Raw genomic sequence first — 11,003 nt, 5'->3', positions numbered from 1 at the left:
AGGACCATTATTGGTAAGAAACCTGGCTACAAGATTTGGCCAGAGGGAAGTATTCTGTGGCAAATGATTCACCTTCTAATCCTCAAAATTGTTTCACCATTTACCAAACATCAATTAAAAGGGTAATGTATTAATCCTGTTGCCTGGATGAGTGTTGTTACAACACAACACAAATTGTTTGACATCATCCTGGATAAAACACCCACTTGATTGGCATCATATTCTCCACAAACACTGAGTTAAACAGAATACTGACATGGACATTATTTATGTGAACTTGCTGGAGGCTTGAGAGAAACTTTACCATTAATGATAGCCAACTGGTAGCCAAATTTCAAGCTTGTGAAACTGAAGGCAAATTATTGACCCAGTTAGGAAATTGGTCAAGTTAAAGGCTGGGGCTGTTTTCCCTGGAGCATCGGAGGCTGAGGGATGACCTTATAGAGGTTTACAAAATTATGAGGAGCATGGATAAGATAAATAGACAAAGTCTTTTCCCTGGGGTCGGGGAGTCCAGAACTAGACGTCATAGGTTTAGGGTGAGAAGGGAAAGATATCAAAGAGAACTAAGGGGCAACTTTTTCACACAGAGGGTGGTACGTGTATGGAATGAGTTGCCAGAGGATGTGGTGGAGGCTGGTACAACTGCAACATTTAAGAGGCATTTGGATGGGTATATGAATAGGAAGGGTTTGGAGGGATATGGGCTGGGTGCTGGCAGGTGGGACTGGATTGAGTTGGGATATCTGGTCGGCATGAAGGGTCTGTTTCCATGCTGTACATCTCTATGACTCTAAAGGAGAAGTGCTATTGATGCAAGACTTTAAGGCAGTTATGTTTAAACTACCTCTTCAGTTTAAGGTTCAACAGAATGTGTTGGAATGGGGGAATGATGGAAGCATACCGAACTCTCGTGACAACAAAGATATGTAATTTGGTTTTCATGGGTCTTGATGTTGAAACCCGTAGAAACCCATGTAGCAATTTCACAACTTGACACAAAAGAGGGGTAAATGGTCTTGATGAATAACTGACTCTCAAATTCATACGGACAGAATAACCTGAAGAGTGAGAAAGAGAGCTTCTTTTCAGCCCAACATAGAGAAACTGGTGACCACTAAACAAAATTCTGGTGTGAATCAGATTTTCTATTAAAGAGATTGGACTTGCAGAAACTTAGTCCATAAAATTGCTAGTGACCTTTGCTGCTGGAACCAAATTGAACCTCAGTTCCTTGAGGTGAAGGCATTTTCAAAGAATACTGGAAGAGGAGTAAGAATGGCTGTTAAATAGCTGGGAGAAGTTTGCAATTCTCGGTAATGCTACATATCTGCTGAAAGGATGGTGTAATATTAAACATAGTGTGAAGTTTTGGTTGTGTTAATAGGGAATGCAACTTTTTACTAAGTCAGTGTATTTGTTGTCTGCTACATAGTGTTCAGTTGATGTACCTCTTAAATTGCTGCTGAAAATGTGTTGCTGGAAAAGCGCAGCAGGTCAGGCAGCATCCAAGGAGCAGGAGAATCGACGTTTCGGGCATGAGCCCTTCTTCAGGAATGAGGAGAGCGTGCCCAGCAGGCTAAGATAAAAGGTAGGGAGGAGGGACTTGGGGGACCGGCGTTGGAAATGCGATAGGTGGAAGGAGGTCAAGGTGAGGGTGTTAGGCTGGAGTGGGGGTGGGGGCGGAGAGGTCAGGAAGAAGATTGCAGGTTAGGAAGGTGGTGCTAAGTTTGAGGGTTGGGACTGAGACAAGGTGGGGGGAGGGGAAATGAGGAAACTGGAGAAATCTGAGTTCATCCCTTGTGGTTGGAGGGTTCCTAGGCGGAAGATGAGGCGTTCTTCATCCAACCGTCGTGTTGCCATGGTCTGGCGATGGAGGAGTCCAAGGACCTGCATGTCCTTGGTGGAGGTGGGAGGGGAAGTTAAAGTATTGAGCCATGGGATGGTTGAGTTGGTTGGTCCGGGTGTCCCAGAGGTGTTCTCTGAAACGTTCTGCAAGTAGGCGGCCTGTCTCCCCAATATAGAGGAGGCCACATCGGGTGCAGCAGATGCAGTAAATGATGTGTGTGGAGGTGCAGGTGAATTTGTGGCAGATATGGAAGGATCCCTTGGGGCTTTGGAGGGAAGTAAGGGGGGAGGTGTGGGTGCAAGTTTTGCATTTCTTGCAGTTACAGGGGAAGGTGCCGGGAGTGGAGGTTGGGTTGGTGGGGGGTGTGGACCTGATGAGGGAGTCACGGAATGCTGATAGGGGAGGGGAGGGAAATATATCCTTGGTGGTGGGGTCCGTTTGGAGGTGGCAGAAATGACGACGGATGATATGATGTATATGGAGTTTGGTGGGGTGGTAGGTGAGGACCAGTGGGGTTCTGTCCTGGTGGCGATTGGAGGGGCGGGGTTCAAGGGCGGAGGAGCAGGAAGTGGAGGAGATGGAATGGAGGGCACCATCGACCACGTCTGGGGGGAAATTGCGGTCTTTGAAGAAGGAGGCCATCTGGGTTGTTCGGTATTGGAACTGGTCCTCCTGGGAGCAGATGCGGCGGAGAAAAAGGAATTGGGAATATGGGATGGCATTTTTATAGGGGGCAGGGTGGGAGGAGGTGTAGTCTAGGTAGCTGTGGGAATCGGTCAGTTTATAGTAAATGTCCGTGTTGATTCGGTCATCCGAGATAGAAATGGAGAGGTCTAGGAAGGGGAGGGAGGAGTCTGAGATGGTCCAGGTAAATTTGAGGTCGGGGTGGAAGGTGTTGGTAAAGTGGATGAACTGTCCAACCTCCTCGTGGGAGCACAAGGCAGCACCGATACAGTCATCGATGTAGCGAAGGAAAAGGTGGGGGGTGGTGCCAGTGTAGCTGCGGAAGATGGACTGTTCCACATATCCTACGAAGAGGCAGGCATAGCTGGGGCCCATGCGGGTGCCCATGGCTACTCCTTTGGTTTGGAGGAAGTGGGAGGATTGGAAAGAGAAGTTGTTCAGAGTGAGGACCAGTTCAGTCAGTCGAAGGAGGGTGTCAGTGGAAGGGTACGGGTTGGTATGGCAGGAAAGGAAGAAGCGGAGGGCTTTGAGTCCTTTGTGATGGGGGATGGAGGTGTACAGGGACTGGATGTCCATGGTGAAGATAAGGCATTGGGGACCAGGGAAGCGAAATCATGGAGGAGGTGGAGGGTGTGGGTGGTGTCTCGAACATAGGTGGAGAGTTCTTGGACTAAGGGGGACAGAACCGTGTCAAGGTATGCAGAGATGAGTACCTCTTAAATTACTTGATAGGGTAAACATCAAATGATTTTTTCCATCTATCACTGAGAAATCCATATCCCTTTCAAAAAGATTGCTTTCTTTGGGGGTCATAACAACAGAGTGGAAACCATCGGCAGGATGTCACTGGATCTGTTGCACAAGGTTTTTGTCCATGTTTCAGTTATTCATTGTACTCATTGGCAATTTAGATAGTGAGATTGAAGGCCACATGACCAACTTATCCCAAGACTCAGAAGTGGAAGTGTTAAATTTTAAAGAGCTCAAAGCTCAGTGAATAGGCAAACCTGTGGAAAATTAATTTCAATGGAGACATATGCAAGTCATTGTTTTTGAACCTAAAAAGGATGGAATAGGATTATTTCCTAAATGGTCAAAAGGTAGAAACAGTCAAGATCCAAAGAGAGCTGGGGTGTATGGGGACATCTAAATGTAGAGATCAATAAGATCATGAACAAATGCAGGAATTAGTCAAAAAGGATAATTGAAGGCTAACTTTTATACAAAAAAAAAGTACTACTCTAAGCAAGCAAAAGTCCTGCTTCAACTACTCAAATCCCGAATGAGACCACACCCATCACAGTGCAAACAGCTCAGGACACCACACCTTGAAAATAACACACCAGAATTAGGGAGGAATGCAGCATAGAATGACTAGAACAGTACCTGACCTCCAAATGTTGAGATGCAATGAGAGATTAAACAAATTAGCTTAATATTTATCTTGTAATATTAAAACTGTTTCTCTTTCTGTAGTGCTACCAGATCCACTGAGTATTTCTAGCACTTTCTGTTTTTATTTATTATTATGTGTTCTTTGGAATTAGTTAAAGGCTAATTTAACTCAGGTTTCAAGATATTGCAACAAATCTGTGAGCAGATAGGGGCTAAATTAAAAAGCTGAACTCCAAAAGTAATCATCCCTGGGTTGCTATCTGAGCAATAGGGTATGGGCACAGGCTAACTAAAATTAGAGAAGTGAATGCAGATCCAAAGGTTGCAAGAAATGGATTTCAATCCATGGGACTTTGGCACCAGTACAGGGAAATGAGATAAAAGTGTGAGCTGTATTCAGCTGTAGGAGCGGCCTACACCAATTTATGCTGGGGCTAGTGGTCTGGGGATCATATTGCTAAATTGCCTTCAACAGTCACATCCCTGGAGATCATATAACTATTGGACAATTGAGAAGGCGTTAATCTGAGTAGGAGGGGAAAGGGATCAAGTTAGTGGAGACACGGTAAATTTAAGGAAAACAACTAAATAATACAGTAGGGCAGCAATTTGGTAATGATTATCAAAACATGACAGGAAAGGATAGAGCATACAAATACAAGATTGCCACAGCAAATAAGGCTTGAGGCGGTAAAAATGTTTTCAAAGAACAGAGTTTAGGTCCCAATATCTGAGTGATTGCAGCATTTGTAACAATAATGATGTATGTTCAATGAATGTTAGATGAGATAAACATGTATCACTGAGTAGGCAATACAGAGTTAGAGTTGAAAGGTGGCCAAGGTTGGGATGTGACAATTGAAGGGAATTTGACAGATCAGAATGATAGAAAGCTGAGCTAAAGCAGTGTGATAGTCTTGTTAATTCATGATGGGATTAGTTCAATTGAAAGTAATTAATTTGAAAGATCAAGATGCAGAATCAGTTTGGGTAGAAATAAGAAATAATAAAACTAAAAGATTACTTGTGGGAATAGTTTACAGGAATTCTATCAGCAGTTATACTGTAAAACAGAATATATAGGAACAATAAATGAGCCATGTAAGAAATGTACTGCAATACTCATTGTGGACTTCAATCTACATGCAGGTTAGAGATTCAAATTGATGATTTAAACTAGCCTCAACCCCAATGTCACAAATAAAATCCCAGCTGATATTATTACCACCAGTCAGATCCCAAGCTGAAACTGGCTTGACAGATCATATTTTGTATTTCTTTTGGTTTCATGGGATGGTCTCTCACTGAAGCACACAATACTGTAGATTTGATTTTAACAATTAAATAGAAAATCATTATGCAAAAGAAAGAAGGGTAGAATAGAATAAACCAATCTGTTTGCATTTAACACAAGTTGAAAGATTTGGAAGCACCTGGTAAAATATATTCCCAATAATGCAAAATAATCATACCAGAGAGAATTCCCATCTCTTTCATATCTATAGGGTTTGACCTAATTGTGGCTTCAATTCTCAGGCTTGAGAATCTGATAGCCTCTTCCTCAATTCTTTCGATAACTGAGCATAGACTTTCTCAGCATCAGAATTTTAACTGAACATTTCTGATCTGGAGCTTCAAAACTAGTTCTAAACCAGGATCCTTCATAGGGGCAACTGTTTTGCACATAGAGCCTCAGTCATGACTTTGCAAAACTGCCAAACAGAAACCAGAAAGCTTTACTCTAAGCTATTTGTGTTTCCCCTAATAAAATGAAAATAAATCAATCTCTGACCTGAAAGTTTAATGGACAACTCTTGACTTTGTTAACTCACAAAAACAAAACTTTCCCAATGTGAACTAATTGCCATTAGCCTTGAAGAATTCTCTCTCTCAGACTATGATAAGAAATCACCACTACAAAATAGCTCAAGGTTAATAGTTAAACCTGTTCAAAAACACAGATGATGAGCCATTAGGTCAAATCCAAACTCAAATAATATATATAAATATTTATAAATTATATCACAGTGTGATGTTTTAGTGAGTGGGACTTGCTGACTCTTGATCTGTTGATAGGTGAATCAGTGCCAGTTATGTGCCTGCATTACCCATAACTACCAAACTGTATTTAAGTTTAGGTAAAAAACTTTGATGGCTGATGAAGAACTTGTTATAGAGACATCTTGCTTTCCTATGTTCTTGTACTGGAGAATTTCTTCTTGCAATTAAATTCAAAACTATAATTAAGTTGGCAATATTCCTTCAATTATCTCCATTTATTTTTACTGATGTCTGAAAATTCAATCTTGAAGTGAAATGTAGCCAGCTGGTAGACACGTTACTGATCTGAATTGATATTAATGTTTGGAAAATCACTCCTAGTAAATTCCCAGATTACTATCAAGTAAAATTAGTTTTTTTTAAATCTAAGAAGGTCACAATATCTCAAAATTGGGTTATTACATCACAGAAGGAGGCCATTTAGCCCATCAAGTCTGTGAAGGACTAATTCACCTAGTGCTATCCCTACACCCTCTTCCCTAACCATGCCCATCGATCTTTTTCCAATAATAACCCAATAAGCTCTTGAATGTTTCAAATGCATTTGCCAACTCACATTTGTCAAGCAGTGTATCCCATTTCAGTGGACAATGATAGTGTTTAGGAAAAGTCCAACACTAAGTTGGGGATGAGATCTAAACAGAAATAGAAAACCGGTTTAATAGAGTTTCAAAAAAGTTGATAATAATTTAAAAAGTCAAATTTTAGGGAAACTTTTCATAATCAAAATGGATTGAAAAGAAGTAAGATGATTTGAAGGCCTTCTACTGACGATGACGGGAATAGAATAGGCATTTAGATGATTATTTTGAAATTCCACTACTGAGGAATGGAAAGCTAAGGGAAATCAACAAGGGGACAAAAATGTGCACTGTGATACTGTAAGTTTGAGCTCATGTCAAGACTTGTAAGATGTTGGAAAAGTCAAATCTGAATGTGACAAAAAGATGATCAGGTTTCAGTAGGAAGTAAGATTTTTTTTAAAATTGTGAGTTCTGATGTGACTTCTACATGACAAAATGTTTCTCAAATTAATTCTGGTTTCTAGGCCTCTGATAGTTTAGGAAAGCTGAATTGATAATTAAGATGCCTATGGTTGAACTGAAACACATTTTAAAAATTATTTATTCGATGTGACATTAAGGGAATAACTTGTATTGGCTTGAGGCCTGGAAGGAACCACAGCTGTCTACAGCACTGTAGGAAGCTATTTGGTTCATTGTGTCTGTTCTACTTATTGTTTGAATAATTTAAAGCTGATAACACTTTCTTGCAGAATAGAAAGTACCTTTGGAACTTTAGTATGAATCAATGAACATGAATCATATCTTGACCAGACCATATGGGTGGCTGAGTACTCAGTTGTTGTTAATTATAACAAATGATAACTTGTGCCATCAAATTCGCAATGTACATTTTATATTCTATCTTCAAGTATTGCAAGCAGACTCAATTTATGTAAGTTTTAGCATCTTTGCTTCAAGTGTTGCTTCATTTATCTCGCAGTGAAATAGAATATTGTTGCTGATAACACACGATCATTCATCAGACCATCTCATCACTCTCAATCCTCCACAGAATATTTTTAACCTATATTATAATGTTATGGTGACACACTTTATTCACAAGAGGGCAGTGGTTTAAGTTGCTACAGGACTTTAGCACCTTCCTTTGGATGAAATAGGAAACTGAGTCCTATTCAGATAGACGTAAGATTTTGGGGTTCACTTTAACTGGAAGACCTAGGTCAGTTATATTTAATCAATGCATTCAAGGTATTACTACCTACTTCTGGAGTAGGTAGGATCGACCCCTGGCTGAAACATAGGGACACTACCACTATGCCACAAGAATTCCTAACATACAATTATAGACTGATCTGAAAACCAATTTCAAAGGTGTATTAGTACTGATGAGTTACAAGACCCATTGTAAATACAAGGACATTTTGACAAGTTTGACAGAATTCACTAAGGTCATCACAACAAGTACAAAAAAAAAATCGCCATTCATTAAGAGAAGATGGTTCAGTCAATTCACAATGGAACCGTCACACTGTTTCTGACAGAATGAATACATGTCTTATGTTCTCTATTTGTCTTTGATCTTTTTAGTATTCTGGAAAATTCCAAAGCCCATTAATTTCTTTTCATTAAAGAACCATGAGTGACTCCACAGTAATTGTCAAAGTCTGAAGCAAGTTGATTGAATTTACTTTCAAAAGATCAGACTTGCTCTTTTGTTATCGAAAAGAAAAAAAAAATCACACTAGCAAAATTCATATCTTACCACATATTTAGGTAGCAATGTAGCATTGCAAGATATGGCAAAATATATAAAGTTTAAAATAATCATACAAAACCAACTTTAAAACATTGTTGTGTCACATTTGCAAGACAATGATTGTGAATGTCAGGTGACAGACAAATACCAACACTATACAGATCTGTGCAAAGTCTCTCAAAATTGGTGGTCCAAAAATGGCTCCTCGAAGGTAAAGTCAAGGCTATGTGATGGAATGATACTCATCCCAAGAGGAGAAAAAAAAACACTAAGAGTTTGAAGCAATGGGAAGAATGAAAATCTGGAGTTTCAGATAGTAATCAGTAAGCAAACTCTACTCATCTCAACAGAAGGAATTCTAAAGCTTGGATGAGTAAGGTTAACTGTGCCTGGAAGAGTTTACAGTATTTCACAGGCTACCAAACCATTGATTCCTGAACTTGTCCTGGAAAACTACAAAGATGTTTTTACAAGTCTGGATGTCTTCCCTTTAAATATCATCTTGAAGTAGATGAGAGTCTGAGACCAACTCAGAATCTGCCTAGGAATGGTCCCCTGTCTTCAAGTCCAATGTGAAAGGCAAATTAAAGAGCTGGGAAATAAAGAACTCATCAAGATTGTCCCACAGACTAGGTTAGTATCATGGTAGCAGTGAAACAACCCAGAAAACAGAGTAAGCATTGATCCAGAGAATCTCAGTAAAGCTTTAAAGGGATTTTGCTGCCCTTGTATGAAATTTTGCCACAACTTGCCAAGGCAAATGTTTTTACATCCTCCAAGTGAAAGATGGATCCTGGCAATGAGGCTGGATAAAACTAATAGTTTTCTAGTTACATTCTAGGTACCATTCAGGAGATACAGGTCATTGCATGTGTGTTCTGTTATTTCCTCTCCTCCAGAAGAGCACTAAGCAGACATGAGAGATAGGAGAAAGTGAAGACTGCAGATGTTGGAGATCAGAGTCAAAAGTGTGGTGCTGGAAAAGCACAGCAGGTCAGGCAGCATCCAAGGAGCAGGAGAATATATGTTTTGGGCAAAAGTCCTTCATCAGGAAAGAGAGAATAGTTAGTAACCTTCTCTGAAGGGAAGCTATTTTGGGTTTTGTTATTTTGTGAGGGTGGAGATACAGTGGAAGAAGTCATCAAAGGCAACAATCAGAATCTAATGGGATTGCAAGAGAAAGCTCACTAAATAAACAGAAAGGATGAATAAAAAAACCTTCAATTGCAGGTGACTGGAATTAAGCACACGGGTCATGTACTGACAGTGAAATGATTTTGTCCAGATCCTAACAAGATATGAGCTATAACAGAAATATAACAACCAGCAAATGTGGAGGTGCCGTTGTTTACTGGGGTAGACAAATTAAAAACCACACAACACCAGGTTATAGTCCAACAGGTTTATTTGGAAGCACTAGCTTTCGGAGTGTTGCTCCTTCATCAGGTAGCTGTGGAGCAGGATCATAAGACACTGAGATCCTTTGCTATAAATTCTGTGTCTTGTGATCCTGCCCCACAGCTACCTGATGAAGGAGTAGCGCTCTGAAAGCTAGTACTTCCAAGTAAATCTGTTGGACTATAACCTGGTGTTGTGTCATTTTTAAACATATATGAAAGCAGTGTTCTTTTTAATTCATTCACACGATGAGGGCAGCATTTAATTCCATCCCTAATTGCCCAGAAAGCAGTTCAAAAGTCAACCACATTGCTGCGGGTCTAGAGTCATATGTAGGACAGACCAGGTAAGGATGGCAGTTTCCTTCCCTAAAGGGCACTAGTGAACCAGATGGGTTTTTCCAACAATTATCAACAGTTTCATAGTCATCATTAGACTCTTAATTCCAGATTTTATTGATTTCAAATTCCTTGATCTACCAAGACAGGATTTGAACCGGATACCCCAGAACAGTTCCTGAGTTTCTGGATGAATAGTCCAGCAATAATACCACTAGGCCATTTCCTCCCCTAAACATTTTTACCCAACATGGGGCTTGAACTCTCCACCCTGAGATTAAGTCTCATACTCTACTGATTGAGCTAGCTGGGTGGTGTGATGTTTCATTGGATTTGTGAACTCTTGAGCAAAGTTTCTTGCCCAATTTTTCATCAGACTTAGAATCTGCATGCAAGCTCACTGTTAACAATATGTAGTAGCACGGGGTACAGGAACAGAAAAAGAACCAGCTCCCACTAGAATCAACAACTCACGATTAGATTAGATTACTTACTTACAGTGTGGAAACAGGCCCTTCGGCCCAACAAGTCCACACCGCCCCGCCGAAGCGTAACCCACCCATACCCCTAACCCTACATCTATATCTACCCCTTACCTAACACTACGGGCAATTTAGCATGGCCAATTCACCTGATCTGCACATCTTTGGACTGTGGGAGGAAACCAGAGCACCCGGAGGAAACCCACGCAGACACGGGGAGAACGTGCAAACTCCACACAGTCAGTCGCCTGAGGCGGGAAATGAACCCGGGTCTCTGGCGCTGTGAGGCAGCAGTGCTAACCACTGTGCCACCGTGCCGCCCACAAAGATTACTTACAGTTTGGAAACAGGCCCTTCGGCCCAACAAGTCCACACCGCCCCGCCGAAGCGCAACCCACACATACCCCTACATCTACCCCTTACCTAGTACTACGGGCAATTTAGCATGGCCAATTCACCTGATCTGCACATCTTTGGAGTGTGGGAGGAAACCGGAGCACCCGGAGGAAACCC

The sequence above is a fragment of the Chiloscyllium punctatum genome, chromosome 4, assembly GCF_047496795.1.
Source record: "Chiloscyllium punctatum isolate Juve2018m chromosome 4, sChiPun1.3, whole genome shotgun sequence".
NCBI lineage: Eukaryota > Metazoa > Chordata > Chondrichthyes > Orectolobiformes > Hemiscylliidae > Chiloscyllium > Chiloscyllium punctatum.
The sequence above is the reverse complement of the archived record's forward strand: the minus strand, read 5'-3'. Positions refer to the sequence as shown.